Source organism: Rhinolophus ferrumequinum, chromosome 6, assembly GCF_004115265.2.
Source record: "Rhinolophus ferrumequinum isolate MPI-CBG mRhiFer1 chromosome 6, mRhiFer1_v1.p, whole genome shotgun sequence".
NCBI lineage: Eukaryota > Metazoa > Chordata > Mammalia > Chiroptera > Rhinolophidae > Rhinolophus > Rhinolophus ferrumequinum.
The window spans coordinates 74,784,286-74,801,702 of record NC_046289.1 but is presented as its reverse complement, the minus strand read 5'-3'; positions in this window follow the sequence as shown (position 1 = coordinate 74,801,702).

Below are 17,417 nucleotides of genomic sequence, written 5' to 3'. Positions count from 1 at the left end.
GAGAATGGGAAAAGGTATCTTATGTTAATGAGCTGACTTTTAGAAAGCACCTAAGGATGGGTTTCTGGTTTCCAGTGGAACCAACAACATGATTAAAGGTTTGGAACTTTTACCCCCAGGACCCTCACACCTCCCGGGAGGGAACAGGGGCTGGAGCTATGGGAAGAGTGGGTGCCTGGAGAGGGCATGGAAGCCCTGAACCCCTTCCACATACTTTGCCCTGTGGATTTCTTCCATCTGACTGTTCCTGACTTACATCCTTTTGTAATAAACCAGTGATCTAGTAAGTAACGTGTTTCTCTGAGTTCTGTGAGCCTTTCTAGCAAATTAATCAAACCCAAGGAGGGGGTTGTAGGAACCTCTTATTTATAGCCAGTTGGTCAGAAGTACAGGTGACCACCTGAATTTACGACTCGTTTTCTGAGTTGGAGGGGTTCACTCAAACCTCCCACTGCGGCCATTTGGTCAGAAGCATAGGTAACCTGGGCTTGTATCTGATATCTGAAATGTGTGTTGTGGGGAAGCACTTGTAGGGCTGAGCCCTTAACCTATGGAATTTGAGGCTATATCTCCAGTAGATAGTGTCAGAATTGAATTGAGTTCTCTGACACCCTGCTAGTATCTGAGAATTGACTGTTGGTGTCATGCAGGACACCAGCGCCCCCATGGTGGAATTGAGTCCAGGAAACCAATTTACCTACCCACAAAACAAGCCTCACTTTATTTCTCTAAATGTGAATGCGCTAACAGTCCTCTTTTAACAAGATTGTGCAAAAGATTGATTTTCTTTTGGTTTGCTTTTTGAAAATCCAGAAATTGCACATGAAAAGATTTTGTATAGCCAGAGCCAGCCTGACACAAAACTGATGTCCATTTATACCTCCCCCGCCCCCGACCTTTTGAGCAGTCTCCTTTCTCCCCTTCCTGCCTTCTTTGGTTTCTGATTCTTCTTAAATCCTTCATTAGCTGCCCTTCTCTGGTGTTACCTACACCTAAAGCGCTGCTTTACAGCAGCTTAGGGCAGTTCCACCATCCTGGCTGCAGTCCATCACTTGGGGAGCTTTTAGAAATGCACACATTTTACTCCCAAATTTCCCTTCTTGATGTCTCTGGTCATCTTGTCTTTTGCAAAGAAAAAAAAAAATGATTCCAGCAGGCCCCCGATGGTGGGGCACCAGGCCTCCCCAGATGCTTACTAGATTTAAACCAGCAAATTAAAAGCTGTCAAGGAAATCAAATATAATGTGCATTTAAGCTCGATGACTGCTGTATTGTAATCTTCTGCCTTGACTCCCATTATATTTTCTGCCTTGAACTTCATCTGGAGCCTCAGGATTTCCTGAATCATAGTTTCACTTCCCACCCACGCTCCCACCCCTGAAGTTTTCTGCCACTGTTTCTTCTTTCTGCTGATAAAGTCATGGTCCTGGGCATCGCGGGTCTTCTGGGGGTGGGAGGGGGGTGTCTGCTTCCATGGTCCATCCCACTGGCACCGCTGGACTTGGGCTGATGGGCAAAACTGCTTTGCCTCCCTGAGTCCCGTAGGAACCAGTGGATAGACCTAAGTAAGAGATTCTGAGTCAGCTGCTGAGGCTGTGTTGTCACTGCTCTCACATTGTGTCTGATAGACATTTTAAATGCTATCGATTCTCTCTGATGGAATGAAGTGTGTTTTTTTTTTTAATAGAACATACGTTTTTTTCTTATCTTCATGCGCTCAACCATCTCAAGGATGCCTGTTTAAATGGAGCCTGGCTCTATCACACATCCATACTTGGATGTGTCAAAAGCTAGACAGGAATCGCCAGTACTGCAAGTCCCAGGTGTCACTTGTCAACATTAGATATGAACCTTTTTCCTATAACATTGTATCCCAATTGCTTTGCCACTCAATATTTGTCAGATGATATGGAGAAAAGAAAGACAAGCCCATGAGTTTTCAGCTTTACCCTGAGATCTAAACACGGCTAGGATCCTTCACAATTTCTAAAGAAAATTCCTTTTACATGTTCTGACCATGAGTACCAGATGCTCTGTTTAATTATAATACCACATCCTTGGCGATTGAACCCTGAAACTTTCTGGTAGTTTTTCCTAAAACCAATCCTTTCTTTTACTGCCTCAGTAAGGAAAATCTGGTTCCTACTATTGAACATGCTTTTTATTCGTAATACAGTGGCTGCCCCAGGGAGTTTTCCTTGTTTTGACCTGGAATTACAGTGACTGATACTGGTGGACCCGTTTACATTGGTCTGAACTTTCCAATATTGAAGAAGCCTTGGCATGGGGACAGAAAGAAACTGCGGGGGAAAAAAGAATGTGTGAACTGTCCCCTACTCCCATGCCCACCGCCAGGAGGAACAATAAAACGCACACCTTTAACTGGAGTAGACATGAGCAGGGTGCCCTCCAGTGTGGTTTTACTGGAGCAGCATTGAATTGTGGTTAATAAGAGTGGTCCCAGGAGGGCCTGCCCTGCCCCACTTCAAATTCCAGCTCCATTCTTATTAGGTGGGTTTCTTCAGACAAGTGCCTGCTTTCTTAGCTTTAAACTGGGAGTGGTTATCTACTTCGCAGGTTTTCATAAGGATTAAATGAAATAATTAACGGAAAGCCTTTAGCCCTATGACTGACACATAAGCTCTATGTGTGTCAGCTTGACGGCAGGCTGCTTCTCTGGGATGGATCCAAAATATAGAAGAAAACCTTACAGGCTTGGATGCTGCCAGACAGATGCTGGCTAAAAGAACGGATGTGTCCCTTAAATTCATGTTGGCACCAGTACATGAGCAAACATAATCCAGACCTCTTTGGCCATTTTTATGCCCCAGGGACATAGATCCTGCACATTTCAGATATCTCAGCTCTGGGATAAAGAAGAAGCTCTTGGCCTAGAGACCATTTTCTGGAGGAAATTTCCAAAAAGACTAATTTCACAAGAGTGAAGAGTGAGAGAAATTGGCCTCAATGTCTGTGTCCTCGACTATGGGAATGGAAATGAACGGTTCTATGGCCTGGGAGATGATTTGACATGTTTTTGGTCAGTAATTCACGACCCTCTTTTAAAAAGAAGTTCAAGGTTTATCTACAGATGTATTAGTGTGATTCCAAGGATGCTGCTTCTCAAACTATCCCTAGATGACTTAAATTGTGAGAAACTTAAAAAGAACCATTTACTCCACAAATTGAGCTTGAACCCAAACTGAAAAATAATCCTAAGAGAAAATCAACTAAGTAATACCTCACTAACGTATGAATCAGTGATAGCACATCTTTCCTCGAAGCATCTTTAGACATTCAGCTACAAGAAGGAAAGAAGACCCCAGGAAAACGATGCTGTCAGCGTACTGTGCTCCCATAGTTGTCCTGGTGCTATTACTTATGATATCCAAGTAAACCCCACATTATTTGGGAAATAGATCATTTGTAAAGGACTGTCCAGGCAAGAAGAGCCAGGCTAGTTATAATAGTGGACCCGACCTACCCCAAATCCCAAACTACACCTCTAAAAGTTGCTCTATGCCTTATTTACTTATTTATTTTTGTAAATGATAACATTTTAATGGGGGGGAAAAAACCTTTTCCACAAAATGCTTTTTATGCCTTATTTTTTAACAAACTGCAAGCCAGGCAAATTTCTTTTTAAAAAGTAAATTAACTAGAATCCTTCCTAGCAGAGAACCTCCTGGCTTTGTCATTAGCTTTTCATCCTCAGGCAAATTACATAATTTTTCTGTAAATAGTTCTTCGTGTTGCAAAGGAAAATAATCTGCAGCTTGCCTGCCTCAGAGTCCTGTTGACTGAAGTGAAATGTGGAACGTGAAGGAGCTCTGGGAAGTACCAAATGCTGAAGATGTGTGGGTGCTCATTAAAATCCTGAGTTTTCAACTGTCCCTAAGAGAGTCCTTTGTCTACCACCCCCTCTTCCCTTACAGGTCCGACTCTGTAGTACTAAATGGTCTCCTTATCCTCCTCCCCCAAGAAAAAGCATCCCCCCCAGACAGGTTGATGTCACTCGTCAGCATAGGAAGTAGAATAAAGGCAATAAATAGTTCGAGACAGTCCCAAACTGCTCAGGGCAGGGGACAGCTGGGCTTAGAGGCAACTCCGCAGGGAAAAGGTGCCGAGCATTCCAGGGGCAAAAGCAGAGCAACGTGCTGGGTAGGTGGGCCTGCACACAGCTCGCCCCAGGACCACACGTAACTCTTGAGAGTTCAGACATCCTGAGGGAGAAATTGGTCTTCGCTCATCTGGGAAGACCTGTTGAAAACAAACAAAACAGAATTTCAGAAACCAGTCGGGGAGATCATTCCTTCCCCACGTACAGGAGCTGGACAGAGGCACATTCGGGTCCTTACAGTGTCTGGCTGTCCTAACGTGAGATTAACATCGACAGGGTCACAGAAATGGCCAAAGTCTTGGGAATTCACCGAGTATAAAGGAACGATAATTAGTCAATCATTCCAGAGAGGCAGGATACTGAGTGAGGGATGTGGTCTGAGGACATTCTTTCAGACACAGGCAAGATGCGTGTGGGGACAGAGCCCCAGAGAGCAGTTTCCAGGCTCTCGGCCTCACATAGAAAGGTGTTGGCTCAGGTGGTAAAATGGTCATCAACTGTGATTGGATGGCCATCAGCTGTGGCTAGTTGGCCGTCAGCTGTAACCAGTGAGCCATTAGCCATGAATATAACTGCCGTGGCTAGGCTAGCAGAAAAGGGGGAGCTAGCAAGAAGATGGTGGCTGAGTCTGCAAGCGGCGCAGTGAGGGTTGAGAATTGTGTTGCTCCTGGTTCCTGTTTCTCCAACCCAGCCGCCAGCGAGAGTATAGTGGTGTGACTCCCCTACCTATGGCTCAGTGGGTGTTCCTTTTTGGCCTCGCCATGTCCTGCGTTCTTATGTGGGGAGCGGGAGCAGAGACCCCGCAGGCTGCCCCGCATGACAATGCGATACTCTTCAGCTCCACTCAATGGGAGCAGTATTATTACCCCAACGAGGGGAGACCTGGGCAGGCAGCTCCTTAGTCCCCTTTGGGGGTGCTTCACCTGGCCTCACTTTCCCTGGGGAAACAGCAGCAGAAAGGGCGGCATAACTGTCTCCCCTCAAGCCTAATGCTGAGCTACTCTAAGCCACCTGCTCATGCGTTCGTTCTTCTGGGCTCCACCGGATTCTCCATGGTGGGTCACACACACACGGCTGCCCTCGTGCACTTACTACTCAGCAGCTATGTTAGATGAGAGAGCTTGGGGACACCGCAAGGAGGAAGGGAGTGGGAAGCACACTCCTTCCCACTGTGCTTCCTTTGGGTCTTGATTCTATTTCCCCCTTATCCAGTTCCTCCTTCCTGAGATGAATGAAAGTGGATGAAAGGCAGAGGAGGCTGATGTTGCCACATAAGGGACAGCAGTTACCTCCAATGTACCTTATCCTTACAGAGTATGAGCGACAGGAAGGGGCAGTCAGGGGGAAATACCAAATCTACGTGAAATGCAGGGTCTCAGCTCACACTCCCCACACCAGAACGCAAGATATGGTGAGGCCAAAAAGGCACACCAACGGAGCCATGGATAGGGGGTTCATACCACTATAATCTCCCTGGCGGCTGGTCAAGACACAAAAGCAAACATCCGCCAGCATCCCACCGAGGGGCCCCCCCCTGCACCCCAGTCTTGCCAGCGGCCGGGCAAGACACAGGAAGCAGGATCAGAGACTCTGTATGACACATGGCACAGCAAGCAGGGTATGGTGCCGACCAGAATTTTCAAAGGGATAAGAGAGCAGTTTCCAGGCTCTTGGCCTCACGTGGAAAGGTGCTGTCTCGGGTAGTAGACGGCCATCAGCTGTGGCTAGTTGACCATCAACTGTTACGGGTCAGCCATTATCCACTGATATAACTGCCGTGGCTATGCTAGGGGGTTGGTTGGTTGGCAGAGAAGCAGACGGCAGGCTGCAGATCGTGTGGCTCCTGCTTCCTGTGTCTCCAGCCCAGCCGCCAGCGAAACTATAGTGCTATGACTCCCCCATCTATGGCTCCATGGGTGTTCCTTTGTGGCCTCACCATATCCTGCATTCTTGTGCGGGGAGCAGGACCAGAGACCCTGCATGACACTGCGTTTGGAAGCCAGTCGAACCCATCCTTCTGTGTGAGGAAAGATCTGATAGTCGTCACGCCTAGCAACAGATGTCAGCTTCTAAGAGTCCCCACAAGCCTTAATTCCACAAGCAAACCCAAAAAAGACATTGGCCTGAATTTCAATGTAGGGTTTTTCTCTAAGAAAAGAAAACCTTGAATACAGTACGCAGGTTTGCTTAGCCCTGTAGTGATGTTTGCTCCTGATTTCAGTCAGGACTTGAATAACCCCCATCTCATTACTTACTAGGTTTCACTGGCCTGGCCATCATTCAGTTCTTCAAACATGCCAGGCTTATTTGCACCTGAAAATCTTCACATATATGTATGCTGTCACTGATGCCAAAAATACTTCTTATCCTGATCATTTCTTGTCTATCAAGTGTCCACTTAAATGTCTTCTCAGAAAGATCTTCCCTGACCACCACACCGAAAGGAGAGCCCCGTGCTTTTCCCTGTCACAGGATCCCTTCTTTCCTTTCATAGAACTTCTCAAAACGTGTATTTATACATTTGTTTTCTTCTTTGTTGTCTCAACCAGCTTCGTCGGCAAGACACTCCGTTCTGAGAGGTCAGGAACCTTGTCTATTCTGTTCATCAGGTTGCATCAGGACCTAGGATTTACCAGACACTTGGGTCACTCTTATTATGTAGGTGAACCCGTCCTCTGCTTTACGCCCTACACAGGACACCAACGGGAATTCACAACAACAACAAAATCCAAATTACTAAATATATGAAAAGATACTTAACCTCGCTCCTAGTTAGAGAAATGCCAATTTTTTAAAAGGTAGTGTTCAAAACTTGATGACCCTTGATAATCAAATACTATTGAATGGAGTATATACATCGAGACCACATTTTTGAAGGCAAATTGTCAACATTTATCAAGATTCAAATTGCTTGTACCTGCTCCCCTAACTCAGCCCCCGGCCCATGTTCATCCTGTGCTGGTCTTCAACCACCAGCCTCTGGTGATCACTGCACACTGTATCACGTTCAGATCCTGCTTCTTAGTTCACCCTCATTAGATCAGCTGAATTACAGTACATTTCTCCAGACTCTGGAAGGCAGAAAGCAGTTACCTAATTCTCTAAAAACACACCAATAAAATACATAAACTCTGCTTTTGATTTTCCTGGTCTATATTTGATATTAGCAGGTCCTCCCACTGCTCCCACCCAATTTCTGCTGCGATGCCTTTTCATTAACTTTTCATTACTTCCCTGTTCTCCGGGACTCTGAATCTGGAAAAGAAAGGAGTAATGGTTTCCTAAGCTATAAAATTCTCCATCTGACATACCAGGCAACCCTTTCATTCATCCGTGCGGGTTATCAGTTCATTTTCTCTCAGCCCCAAACCCCCCCATTTTTTTGTGATGCTGGAGTTGCACTTTGCAAACATCGCACCTGCGGTTTCGCAACGCCTTAGCGGTTAATTACTTTTTACTAATTAACAATTATTCGTGTTAAGTTCTTCTTGTTCCAATAAGTGGCATGGTTCCTTTCTCCTGCCTGGACCCTGCCGGACATCATCTCAGGCAATTTGGCACAGCTTCGGCTCCAGATCTTTACCACTCTCCCCAAGACTCTTCTGGCAAATCCCTTACTTCTGACAAATAATCTAATTTCCTACTTTGTTAAGATCAGCACTATTCTATTTCAAATAATTCCACTTCCCCCACCTCCTTCTCTAAGTTCTTTTCCCTCCCTGTTAAAGGAAGACCCCTCTTCAGGAGCCCTGGAGCCCTACATCCTTCTGCTTCTTCGAGGACCTTCTTCCTCAATAATGACTTCACTGTCTTGCGTCTTTAGTCTTTCCATCTCCACGTTTCCTAGAGGACACATGTTCACCTCCTCTGTCATTAGTCTGTTAAAAACTTTTTCTTGCCTTCACTACCTATTAAGATACCACCTTCTCGCCACCCCTGCTCAACAAACTTCATGAGTGAGTTGTTTCAACTTACCAACCCTGACAAGTCTGGTTTCTTTCCCCATCACTGCTGTGACTCTTCTCTCAGGGATGTCCCAAGCAAACACCCACTGCCAATTCCTCTGCAGTAGCACTGGAGTCTTCTTGTTTCTCACTTTCTAACTTGCCTTCTTCCCAACCCCTAAAAGCATATTTTTCCAAAAACTGTCCTGCCTCTCTTCTCTTTTTGCACATTTTCCTAGTCAATGAATTCATTCCATAAGCTGATTTATTTTTTTACTTTTGTGCAATACTACTACTCTAGCCTTGACCTTTCTGCTGAACTCCAGAACCACATTTCTGACTTCCTGCCAGAAATGTCTACGTAGCTCAGTAGGTGCAAATCTGAATTCATCTTCTCTCCTCACAAGCCTGTTTTTCTTCTCTGAACTTCCTACTCAGACTTAGAACCTAGCTCACCTTTTTTCTCTTCCTTTCCACAATTATAAACTAGGAATAATAATAGGACATATCTCACGGGATTGTATAGAAATAAAATTCTATTGTAAAACCATTAGGAGAGTTAACACTTTGTATTAATATATTCCATTCAAGTAGTAGAAGACTGCCAATTTTATTTCACATATAAAACCATTGCTACATGTGTTTTCCATCACTGCCACTGACTGAGCTCTAACCCTCACCCACTCAAATTGGTCAACATTTATCAATAATCTACTATATACAATAGTCTACTATTTTGCGTGCACTGTTGCAAGGATATTCCCAGGGAAGAGGGACAAGATAATTCATACCCAATCTCAAATAGTTCTACTTTCTGCTCTGGTGGGAAAGGCAAACATATAAATCAAATACAATCCAAAATGAATTGAGGGCATTAGCATTTTTAGAAATTAGCATTTTCTAAAATTTAGCAATTTTAGAAAACTGCAATAGCATTTTTTTGCCTCTCCTGTCCAAATCTGCCTATAAGTACTACTTCAGATTCATCTTTAGGACAGATTCGATCATTTGTGTCAGAACTCACAAATTCATATGCCAAAAGAAGCCAAATAGGGAGTAAAATTGAACAAAATAGATTTGTAGCAGGCAATAAAGAGTGGTGTGGACTGTGGCTAACTGAAAGTACTGAGTGTGTGCTCTAATAGGCATACCGCTCCTTGGTTTCAGTCATTGTGGCCATATGGGATGCAAGCAGTGGTGTCAGATTCTTCGCTTTTTAAAAGAGAAATAGACATTTTTTATGTGAAATATCCCATTTGAACCAAAAAAATACATCAGTAGATAACATCTGGCTCTTGGGCTACCATTGTTGGACCCATCATTTATGCCACTTTTCCACTCAAAACTTTAGATAACAAAGTGCCTAATGAAACAACCTAAGGGTCTGGCTTGAGAGGGTTCCTGTGGTAAGCTAAATAATGCACCCCAAGGGGGAGCACATCCCAATCCCTAGAAGCTGTGAGGAGGTTACCTTACATGGCAAAAGGGATTTGCAGATGTGGTTAAGTTAAGGATAATGAGATGGGAAAATCACCCTGGATTATCTGGTCAAGCCCAATATAATCATAAGGGTCATTATAAGAAAGAATCAAGTGGGTTAGAGTCACAAAAAAGCAATGTGATGACGAACACAGAGAGAGAAATTGAAAAATGCTAAACCACTGGCTTTGAAACTGGAGGAAGGGGCCCCAAATCAAGGAAAGCAGGCAGCCTCTAGAACAGGGGTGTCCAAACTTTTTTCAACGGTTTTCACCAAGGGCCGTATGCGGTAAAATACACAAACAGCCGGGCCACTCACTCGAGGTGAAGTACGTTCTGCCTCACCTGGTTTATTTAAGTAAACTAAGCTAGAAAAGACAAGGAAAGAGGTTCTGCCTTAGAGCTTCCAGAAGGAACACAGCCCCGCCAACACCGTGATTTGAAGACTTGTGACCTCCAGAACTATAAAATAACAAGTCTGTGTTGGTTTAAGCCACCAGATTTGGAGCAATTCATTGCAGAAGCAATGGAAAACTAATCCAGTCCTTAACCCGCAAGGTGAGGTGTAAGCTCTCAGGAGGGGTCTCAAGGTGTGGAGAGAGGAGGGAATATGTTCCCGTGAAAGCAGGCAGAGCCAATAACTCCTCTCAGACCAAACTTGGTTGTGACCAACAAGCATGTGGTAAGACATTGATCTCTCCTGGGGGTTGGAAATAGGAATTCAGACCCCAACCTCCAGGACAGATCCATATAAAGAAAAATAAAATTTTAAGGCAGAATACAGTTATACAAAATGCCAAATGGGTGACAAGTTCAACTAGGGCTTTAAGCTTTCTGAGGAGGTAACCATCCTTACTGGCAACCATATGCTCCTCCCCCATTCAGTCTTTCAATGATAGAGAGGGGACTGTGCAGCCAGATTTGTCCAGGACGGTCCACGTTCGTATCTGTTGTCCTGGTGTAATCATGAGTAGGGACAACTTTCATTCTCCAAAGTATGCGGCTTCATGATAAACCACTTGGTCACTCAAATGATAGGACATTAGACAGAAGCCACTGGCCACTCCATACCTTATTAGGAATAGCTTTGAGCTTGAATCTTAATGTAGAATTAAAAAAGAAAATGATCCCCAAGTTTTTATGCCACCAAAACGTTAATAGAGAATACTTTCAGTTGATTAAGAGTAAAACAGGTATTTCAATAACACTTGACATACAGTACTAAGATTCTCTTCTTGGCACAGTTGAAGTAAGAAAACTTCAATTACATTGCCTAATGTAATATGGTGACTCTAACTAACGTACACCTCCTGCTGCTGAAGCAGCTCAGGACTTCTCCTTTTCTGTTTCGTTTTATTTTTAAGCATGGCTTCTGAGCAGAATGGTAGTAAGCTCGGAGAGTTGGGAAGAGAAGAGGAAGAAGAGATGGAGAGGAAGGATATAAGAATATAAGACAGGTTGGAGGGGAAAGACAGCGAGTTCTAGTTTTCTTGCATATTCACTAGACTTAAAGAGCAATCATTTGAGTCCACACTTGAACTTGACTCTCAAGGTGCTGTCCTTTCAAAGCCATTTCCTGCTCTACATGGGAGGTAAGGCAGTGAGGCCCTACTCAGTTCTGAATCTGTGTGAAGAGGTGCTTTGCAGTGTGGAGGTGAGCGCTACGCGTGGAGCTTCAAATCCATCTGTCATGTCAAACCAAGTGTGGGCCGAATCATGTCACTCAGATTGGTCCAGAAAGGGATGAAAATTAAAATGCTGACAAATGAGCACATTTACCAAATTATAGGAAGCTATTTAGTGTGCTTAAGTTCACACCTACCTTTGGGGGATGCTGATGAGACTCCATGTCTTCCAGCTGGTTTTTCTTATCTTCTGGCCAAGTTGGCCGGGATTGACAAAGTGTTTAATGCTGTATGTCTTTTTCAGGCATTTCTCCTCTGGGTTTTTAAACTCCCCTTTTATCTCTCCTTCCCTGGGAGAACCCACCAGGATTCCAGAGCTGACCTCTAGTTGAGCTGCAGTGGTTTTTGTCTAGTGTCCTCACACATTCTACCTCAATACTCCCTTTTCTTCACACCAGACCACATGGAGGCAACAGTAAATTTTCTCCAAACACATTTGTGTAGTTTTGTAAGAAGAAGAGAATGGAGGAGAAGGAGATAAGAAGAAGAGGGGCATGGGTGGGAGTAGGGAAGAGGGAAATATGGAAAGAGGCTAGAGTGACCAAGGTGAGGGAAAAATACACTAAAAGTTCTGGGTCAGTCACAGGCCTTATATCTCCTCCATGTTTTAATGACTCAGAGAAGCTGAAAACGGGTCTGTGGGAAGTCGTAACACTCACCAAACCCTTGACAGCACTATTCTTCACATAGGCTGTGAACAATTGCCTGCCTGCCAGGGTCTGACTGAAATAATAGCTGTACCTACAGGATCATTTGGAAGACAGATGGTGGAGGCAATCCCCATTCGCTGCCAACGGCCATTTCATAATTCTCACTGTGTGTCAGGCCCAGGATGGGAAGGCAGAACGCAGCCTTTCTAATTATCCAAGCTCATTAGGTAGTTGTTGTTTTAAAGACAGCTCCCCACCCCACCCCTGGCCTGCTCCTCCACCTCAGTCCCGCCATGCCAACCCTACTCTAAAGTGCTTTTCAAAATGCCTTTGGCACCCTTAGAAAGAGCAGTTCTCTAAAACCTAAAAACCTTCATGTTTGCTAAGTGAGGGTTATTTCTTTTTCTCTCTCTCTCTGCTCTTTCCCAAGGAGATATTGATTGCAGGTCCCACACCTCCCTGACTATTTGCTGCTTCCATGATCTGGCCCATCGGTATTCCATATTTCAAAATCTGGGTGACTTTTCCTATACTGAGTTTTCTTTTTCTACTTAAAGTACCAGACACCTGTGTTATCTTTTTTATGGAATGCATTAATCTAAGGACTTTCTCACAATGTAATGTTTCTGGATTTAGAGCACTTCCAAGAGCTCCAAATCATTTCAATTCATTGGAGATCCTTGGTTGTCATTCAAAAGCAATTTCTGAGAACTTACTATGTGAATATGAACAGGAGTGAGGATAGGGAGAAACGGGGAGGCCCTACAAGGGAGGGCAGCTTATCAAGCATTGACCTGTGCAGTGACACAGGCCCCACACTTGTTCAATGCTCTGCACTCATTGTCTTCAAATTTTTAATTACTTTCGAACAAAAGCCCTGCATTTTCATTTTGCACTGGGCCCCACTAATTAATAGCTGATTCTGCTACAATTATTGGGAAAGGGGGAGCATTTTCAAGAGCCCAGGAGGGAATACCTCCTCAGCCAAAGTAGAGAGGATAGAAACTCCAGACATAACAGAGATTAGCCAGTGGAGAGGAGGCTAAGATCGGTACATGCAGGAAGGGAAACATAGACAGCAAATATATTAGTGTCTAGTTGACCACTGCCTCAGACATGGGCCTGTTTTTGGAGTGCTAACAAAATCAAGTTTGCGAGCCTGAAGACTAGAAATAGACCCAGATCACTATAAAGTTACAAGGTGACAACACCACCTGTGATTCTCTTAGAAAACAATTGGCTGGCATGGACCCCTTTATTATATTAGTAATTTTACTACATACCAGTTCTAGTGAAATTTCAACAGAAGATGCATTAGAAGGATTTGTGAGAAATATGGCCGGAATGTAAGTAGGAGAATATAAAGGGAAGGCTACGAATGCCAGATTGAAGAGTACAGGGAAGCTCTTGAATATTGGGTAGGAAGGTGATGGTCGGAGCCCTGGTTGCCCCAAGAAAGGAAATATTCTTCCTAGACCCATTGGGTTATTCGTTCAAAATGCTTGAATAATAACAAATAACTTCCCAACACCTTCCCTTTGTGGTATGTCTCCCTCCCACCATTGTCTTTCCTTACACTGTGTCTCCCACCCCACAAACACACAGCAGAAAAAGTCCAGCTGTTGTCTCCTATTCTGGCCCCACTGCTGCCTTGACCTCCCTAAGACTCAAGTCTTTGACGATGCTTCAGTCCATCACACTATACATCTCTGAATTCACAGCTCTGACCTCTCCCAAACTGCTTAGGTGAGCAGTCCCACCCATGACCCTGTCTGCTGTCAGCAGAATTCTAAGAAAGACCCTAGTGACCTTTGGCCTTATAAAATCTCCCACCATGAGTGTGGGGAGAACCTATGAATATGATGAGATACCATGTCTATGGTTATGCTCTGTTATGTGGCAAAAGGGATCCTGCAATTGTAATTAAAATTACTAATCAGAAAGGGTGGGCCTAATCTAATCCCATGAGCCATTTAAAAGCAGGGTTTTCTCTAGCTGGTGGCAGAAGGGCAAGTCAACGAGATTAAATCATGAGAAGGACCTGATGTCCCAATGCTGCTTTGAAGATAGAGGGGCCACGTGAGAAGGCATGTAGGCGACCTCTTGAACAAGAGAGTGACCCCCAGCTGACAGCCAGCTAGGAAATGGGGACCTCAGGCCTATGGCTGCAAGGCAATGAATCCTGACAACAACCTCCACCACTTAAAAGACTTCCCCAGATCCTCCAAGTTAGAGTCTAGTCTGGCCAACATCTTAATTACGCTGTTTTTAATGCTATTCATATGCCCACTGCCAGTCCTCAAAGGGCAAATGCTTTCCCTGCACCACCCTTTCTTAGGTTTGTTGGAAAGAGAGCTTTCCTCTGCTTTCTTTCAAAACTTGCATTTTGACTTGGATTATTCCTGAACAGGCCATTGCACACATCCTTTACTAACTGAGAAGGCAGTGAATTTTGCAGGGGTCACAGATGGTGGTTTCTGGGTTGGGTGTGAGAAAAACATTGCCCTATGTTATTGCTAGCTCCACTCTTACCATCCCCACTTGCTTACTTTAAAATAAAGTAACCAAGAGCAAAGCATAGGGGCTACGGGAAACTTTGTCATCACATACAAATAGAAGGATGGCCCTGAGGGTGTCAGTCTGCGAGTGTAGGGCAGTCACCAGTACAGGCAACTCAACCTTGGTACATACGAGGTCTGACAATGAAGTTCGCGAACTCATCCTAAAAGAAGTGCTCCATACCTCACTGCTGAATATCACTACGGTCACCTTTGAAGTACTCCCCTTGGGAAGCTATGCACTGATGCCAGTGCCTAGTCCACCCTTCAAAGCAATTTTGGAACTTTTTCTGGAATGGCCATCAGAGCTGTTTTCGTATTACCCTTGATGTCCTGAATGTCATCGAAATGTCTTCCTTTCAATATTTCCTTTATCTTCAGGTAAAGAAAGAAGCCATTGGGGGGCCAGATCAGGTGAGTAGGGAGGGTGTTCCAATACAGTTATTTGTTTCCTGGCTAAAAACTCCCTCACAGACAGTGCCATGTGAGCTGGTGCATTGTCGTGATGCAAAAGCCATGAATTGTCGGCCAAAAGTATAAGTCATCTGGCTTTTTCATGCAGCCTTTCCAGCACTTCTAAATAGTAAACTTGGTTAACTGTTTGTCCAGTTGGTACAAATTCATAATGAATAATCCCTCTCATATCTAAAAACATTAGCAACATTGTTGCAACAAAGTTCACGAACTTAATTGTCAGACCTCGTATTTATTGTGCAAGAAACACTCAACTTATTATTATAAGGACTTAATAGATATGATGTCTATCCTCAAAGAATTAACCATTTAAAACCACAGACAGAAGTAACATACAAAGAAAAGGACTATAAAATACATGCAAAATGAATATGCAAGGTTATTAAATATTGCCTTGGGATCAATATATCATCTTAGCCAGTGGAGAGTCCAGTGTCATTAAAAACACAATTATTTATTAATGATTTTAGGAGGACGTTTGTCCCATTCTGTTATCTTCTTTGAAGTTTTTCTTATTTTAATCCTCTTAGAAATGTAACGCATTGCTGAGGTTGCTCTGAGTTTATGTTGTGTTCACTTTTAATGTGTGTTAAATGATTGGAAATGGGAAGCAGATGGACACTTGGCCCAGAGATTAAACTCCATCTCCTTAATTAGATGGTGTTGATTAAGGCTTCCATGGGGTCCTTCTCCTCACTGCCAAGGTAAAGAGCTCTCCACTGGGGCGCCTCAAAGCATTTGAGAACTAATGGTTTAGTCAGTTCCTACTTTGCACTTATTCATGGATACTGAACAAACAGGAGCCAAATTGTCTTTGTCTCTTTGGTTTTTCTCTAACAGTTTCATTTTTTGACTTTCCTTTCTGGCAGGAGTTGAAACAGAGTAAAGGGAATTCTGGATAGCCCCTGGCTGAACTTTCCTTCCTATTTAGCAGAAAGTAGGGGAAGGGGTGGGGGTGGAGGGGTGCTCCTCTGGACAGAGCGCTTCAGCGGAAAGCACTGGGTACTGACCTCAGTCTGTGGCTTCTAACACAGAGAGACAAAGCAAGAGTTTGGAGACTAACAGATCTGAGTTTGGATCTTGACTCAGCTGGTTACTAGCTGTAAACTGTGGTAAGCTGGTAAAATTTTAACAACGCACTTTTAAAATAAATAAATAAATAAATAAATAAATAAATAAGGCCCTGAATTGTCACCTGTGCCAATTTTTGTAGTGTAAATACTGCCACCACGGCTGATTTTAAGCTACCAACATGATGTCACTGAGTGCAAGGTTGGGAAGAAATTTGTATTGTTGGCTCTCGTAGCCCATGCAAGCTGACTCCCCCACACCCCGGCTGCAAGTTCTAGTTTCGTCATTCGTATGAAAGGAATAAGGTACTTTGCAGGGTCATGATAAAGATTAAAGTAATAACTGCAAAGTGGCCACAACAGAGCCTGACCCCCACTAGGAGCTCAATAAATTGTCACTACACGTTACCTTTTTAAGCTGGGCATTAGGATGTGACTTCACGTTGCTGAGCATCCTAACAAGTCAGAGCCTCAACCTTGAAAATTTAGGACCTAAATTCTTTACATAGGTATCTGGGAAACTGATTCACACTAATCAAACACCTGAAGGCCAGTTCTATAAATCACAATGCCAACTTGCTACTTTGGTGTAGTGTGTATACAGAATAATAATTTTCCAAACCCAAAATGGATCTCATGGTCTATCTAATAAAGGATTTCTTTTTGTGGTTTAGGAATTTGTTTATATGCAAAGTGCTATAAAAGCATAAGTGTTAATTATATTTAAATATGCATAATTAATCATCTGGAATAAAAAATTAAATCGGGGCTACCCCAGAAAATCACCAGCCTGTGCTGACATTAGTCAATTTATTCCCTGGCCTGAGAACCAAGACGGGCACTCTGCACTGGTCTCCTTGCAGGCAGCTAGCACTCATGTCAACCCCATGCAAGATTGAAGAGTAGACATTGTTAAGTGGAGAGTATATTTAACCACCCCTGAGAGAGTCCTGCCTGGAGTTTCTCCAACTGAATTACAATTGTGTGTGTGTATATATATATATATATATATATATATATATATATATATATTTAAATGTCTTTTTCCAGGGCCTATCAGCTCCAAGTCATGTAGTTGTTTCAATCTAGTTGTGGAGGGCACAGCTCACAGTGGCCCATGTGGGGATCGAGTCGGCAACCTTGATATTATGAGCACTGCACTCTAACAAGCTGAGCTAACCAGCCAGCCCCACACTACAATTATAGATTTTAAACTCATTAGGTGTGTGAGAAAGGATGGCGATTACCAGTTCCATTTTACTGTTGTGCAAATTGATACACACATAGAAAATTACTAGGAGAGCTGAGACTAGAATTCAGATCTCTGAAGCACACTTCAGTGTTCTTTCTTCTACCCCTGGGATGATCAGTTGGGCAACACACAAAGCACACAGTCCAGTGCAGGAGAAAACCACATGCATAGACAAATGGTAAGAG